This window comes from Ceratina calcarata, unplaced genomic scaffold (assembly GCF_001652005.2).
Source record: "Ceratina calcarata isolate Rehan_Ccalc_2016 unplaced genomic scaffold, ASM165200v1 scaffold233.2, whole genome shotgun sequence".
NCBI classification, from domain to species: Eukaryota; Metazoa; Arthropoda; class Insecta; order Hymenoptera; family Apidae; genus Ceratina; species Ceratina calcarata.
The window spans coordinates 272,684-277,489 of record NW_017145181.1 but is presented as its reverse complement, the minus strand read 5'-3'; the positions used below and the strand labels follow the sequence as shown (position 1 = coordinate 277,489).

The 4,806-nt window shown below is 43.1% G+C and overlaps 1 protein-coding gene and 1 long non-coding RNA gene across 5 annotated transcripts in view; both read left to right on the top strand.

Moving 5' to 3' along the window:
* The window catches only part of HnRNP-K (Heterogeneous nuclear ribonucleoprotein K), a 65,240-nt gene that overhangs the window by 38,737 nt on the left and 21,697 nt on the right, over window positions 1-4,806 (top strand). The window lies entirely within an intron of this gene.
* LOC113464037 (uncharacterized) lies at window positions 681-1,560 on the top strand. The gene is made up of 3 exons (XR_003388866.1): window positions 681-806; window positions 882-1,061; window positions 1,248-1,560. It is a non-coding gene; the product is annotated as an uncharacterized LOC113464037 (long non-coding RNA).

The following is a 4,806-nucleotide window of genomic DNA, read 5'->3' as shown; positions in this document are numbered from 1 at the left end:
TGTTATAGGATTTAGGAAGATGATAGTAAAAGGTACGATTGTGAACTTTTTGGGCCTATGTACTTCTTTGAATTGGCCAGGCTTATTTTTCGATAGAAATATATAAGAGAGGAAAAGTTGAAAGGAATAATATAAGAATCTCGTTGTTATAAAGAGTGGCAGAGGGAACTGGTTCCCTTGGTCAAAGGAGAGACTGTGAAATGGGCATATATCAGTGGGCTTCCCCCCGTTAATAGTCAGTCTTCAGGTTTTTCTGGTGCTCTCGGCGCCATGTGTTGCTATGGGCAGTCCTCGAAGGTCCACGCGGCACGCAATCCGAACAGGTGCTGGCGAACCAGGTAACGGACGGTTTCTAACAGCTGCCACGCCAGGTGCAGCTGCTGCCTCTGGCCCCGTGACACGCGGCAACAGGAGCTTTTCACGTGTAGCCACCTTCTTCCGATTTCCACCGGTTGGCTTCTTGCCTGGGAAGCGTGACCCCTCCTTCCTAGAATTTTCATCCGTTTCTCTTCTCTCTATTCTCCTCTCCCTCGTCGGATGTTAAATTTATTATAGTCAGGGTTTAGAATTTTCGAATTATTAGTTTAATTATTTATTTAGAATTTTACAATAGGCTCTTTTAGAAAAAATAAATTAATTAAATCCGACTGGATATCGTTTTTTTGTCCGGGCAGCGGACTCGAACAGGGCCGCGCAACTTTCCCTTTTCCCGGGGGTTAGCTACGAGGCCACGGGGCAAAGCTGCACGTTGAGACCCGGAATAATGAAAAGCAGCGGCTGGTAATTCCCTTCGTGGATGAATGAAGGTGGGTGGAGTCTGAACAGCGGCCGAAACGGAATCAGGGGCGCATGACAGTCCTTCGAACCCTCTGCCTTTTCAGTTCCCGGTCGATCGTCCGCGCGTGAGGATCCTCGAGTCCTCCTCTACTCGCCGTTCGTACCTCGCGATCGAGTCGATCACTCGGTCGAACCGTCGCGTTTCGCCGTTACCGTTGTGCCTCCACGTCGCCGATAATGAGATTCGAACGCTCGAGTTTTATGGGATTTTTCGGAATTCCTAGGTACGTTCTTCTTTTTTTTTTTTTTACTTCAAATGCACAACGCATTTTTTTGTTTTCATTTAAGGCAAGCAATTATGTCGCACGGGGCACGAGCTCCTCTGAGTTAAACGTTCTGCACGATTTTCTTTAAAAGTTTTAAGAGATTTCTTGTCCACTGTAATTGACTCCGGTCGGGAAAATTTCCAGAGATAAACACGTTGTAATTGCTGCCTCCTACCTCCAGGACGAGAGTTCGTTCCTTTTAGTTCCTGTTTAACTTTCTGTACTTCGCCGAGTTTTAATTTCTGAATGCCACGCGGTTCAACATGAGTTATTCAATTCCCTCCACCATGAACGTTACGTACCACGGTAAGTTTCATCGTTCAGACGCGGTTTTAACCGTGTAACGCGCGTATTTAATAGTCTCCTCGAAGTATTTTTATTTTATGTTCAACTTCTTTTAACGAGCTTTTAATTGCACGTTAAACTTCACGTCATTCTATCTGTGAAATTTTAAAATACGTGGCAATGTTTGGTCTCGTAATTCGAAATACGTTGGCGCTGGGTGTAGATTAAAATCGCAGCCCCGAGGGGGTGTCTGTTACACGAAGCGCAGCCTAAAATTACACCGAAACGAGACCGATTCATAGAATCAAATTTCAATTACGCTAGAGACGACGATGGACGTCGCGGTTCGACGCGCGAAACAACGGGAAATAATAGCGTGGACAATCTCGAGATCGGCCGATGTTTCCCTCTGGTAATTACGTAACGCCGCCCCGAGGTCGCGACCAATGTAAAAATGCTCATATGAGAGAGAACCACGAGCCCTTTTTCCTCACGGCTGAATCGAGAGAGAAAGAGAGATAAGCGACCGAGATCTCGCGTGTTATTTCGCCATAATTCTCCACGGTAATTTATGCTTTTCGTAGAAAAGCCGACTGGAAACGGTGGGGGTGAGGGTCCGGCTGGAAAACGCGAAAACGAACAATATCGTGTGTCTTACCTACTTCGTAAAATAAATAACGACCCTATGGCTTCTCTCGGGTTTCACGCTACGATTTTATACTGTTTCGATCTTATGCTTCTTCCGATTACCAGTCTGACTATTTACTCGAATTTTGTCGTTCTTTTTATTGGGTTGGCAACTAAATAATTGCGGACTTTGTCGATAGATTTCTTATTTAAAATATGCAATCATGTGGGTTAATGGAAAATTTCGAGGCATTCAAATTTTGATGTATATTCATCGATTTATTCAATTATCCTTTCAATCATCCGTACATGGAGGAAATTCTTCGTTTATCAGTGATGTTCTGGCTTTGTTAATACTACCACATGTACGATCTGTTATACTCGGACTATCCTAAAAATCGAAACTTCCCAGACGACTAATATTTTTCTCTCTGCGTCACTTTGTGAACCATTCTTGTTCCTTTTAATTCAACTTGGTCCCGCGGTCGTACATTTGATTCCTGTTGCATTGGATTATAATCTCAGTGAAATGCATAATCCAATTTTCTTTTAATCTTCTCCGTCTACTTTTTATTTTTTGCCCTCCATTAGTGTCAGCGGATTTTTTTTTTTCCCATTATTCCTTTCTTCATTTCTCGTCGTTTCCAGTTTCCTTCTCCCACCAGGTCGTACCTCGGTTTTCTCACTGACTTGCCCGCTGTTTGCTTTACGTGTTTTCGTTCCTCCGGCCTCTCTCCTCTCTTATTTTTTCATCGGCTCAACTTTTGTTTCACCCAGCCACGGTTTTCCTTTTTATTTCAGTCACAATGCTCCTCCTCCTCCTCCTCCTTCTCTCCTCCGTTCTGACCACATTCCGTCCGGTATATTCCCTCTTCTCGTTTTAATTCCATTCCCATCGTATCACGATTCTTCCTCCAAATTTTTTCCACCCCGGCCTCGATCTCTCTGCCGCGTCTCGCATTGAATTTTCCACGTTCCCACACCCGCCCTCGCCGGAGAGTGGAAGCGGGAGGGCGGCGAGATTCTCATGAGAAGCCCCCTGCACGTCGGCCGTATTCTTACGCAAGCAACCAGCCGCACCGATGAGCTCAAAGACTGTTTATTAAAAAGCTTTTAGTGATATTAAACTGTCCACGAGGAAATTTCCTTCGAGACGCGACGTAAAAATTTCGCCGGACCCTTTCAGCGGAAATCATGGGAATAGAAATGGAAAACAGCCCAGGGAATCGACGATCCCCCTGCATTCGATACGTTTCCTCCACGACTTCGGGACTCGAGGCAAGAATATCGTTCGAACATTCCTACTGATTCAAGGAATCATCGTCCCTCAAGATTAATTGAGCCGTTCACTGCACACATCGATTAACTCCACTTTTTGAAAAATCTTAAATTTATGTGTCAAAGCACAAGTTATGACTATACCAAGAACTCATAAATTTAAGATTTTTCAAAAAGTGGAGTTAATCGATCTGTGCATTGAACAGCTTAATTATCAATGATATCGAGTGGAATTTTTATTGCAGTTCATTTTTACCTACGGTTCATTAGGACTCTGAAAACGTCAAGGATATTCGGGACCTGGTTCAAGTTTGAAAAAAGAAAATACTGGAGAACTCGTTATATACGCGGGCTTGTCTGATACTTTCGCGTTTTCGCCGTGTTTCTTTCCCCGGAACGACAGAAGCCACTCGCTTATTTTCCCCTGTCTTCTTCATTGACCGATTGTCGACGCCACTCGAGTGGAGCCTCGTTCGAATCAGAGTTCGCAAACAGAATTTCAGATTAATTTAAACGGATGAAAAAGCACCGTGTCTCTCGTCAGTTACAATTTACCTCCATCCGTGCATTCCCTATCATTTTTTAAATACGAAACGGAGCTACTTTTTCACGAGTTAAATTCCATTTAACGTTGAAAGGAATACGAGATTTTACGTTCATTTTCTCAATTCCTTTTTACAATTTATAAAACGAACACGAGCGTGTAAAAAATATCGTAATAAATAAATCTGTTCAAATTATTTCTCTCAGAATAGCTTTTATACGTGGTTTTCATAAATTACAATAAATTAGTACATTGCNGCAATACCTAAATGATAAAAGAAATTGCAATATAAGACAGATTATATAATATATAATTTTTATATAAAAGGATAAAAATTCGCAGTCTAAGAAAGCATGTAATTTTGACTAACTATAACGAGGCCGATGAGCTCGAATGTCGCGAGCGAGGCTTTCACCTAATTAGCACATCTCCCGATGCGTGAACCGGTAACTCTTCACCTGCGGTGTGCAACGGCGACGGTAATCGTCGAATTCTCGCGCGCGATCGTTAACCGATTCGCGGGTCGGTGGAGACCGTAGAAAGCGGTCGCCGCTTCCGGTCAGTCCCGAAGCGCGGCTCGCTTTCTTCTGGTGGGCGCGGTTTTACGCTGGTAGACCGGTTGACACATGTGGAAAACCGCACATCCTTCCCGTCTGCCATCTGCCTCTCGTGATCGCTTCCGGCCGTCCTTTCTATACCACCCTCTCTCGCTTTTTATTTCGTCCTTTTGCTCGTCGATTCCAGAAACGACCGATTGACGTTACGTAAGATCTTACCTAGCGTAGGTCGTCCTCGATTTTTATACTTTATTTTCTATTCTAATAATAGCTTCCCATTGGAGTATCAAGAATTTACGTCATGTACAATATATGTATAAAGAAAAATATAAATTCTGTCCGATAACGAAAATAGAATTTATGTAGCTTAGAATTTAAAATCGTACAGAATTTATATTTTTCTTTATACATA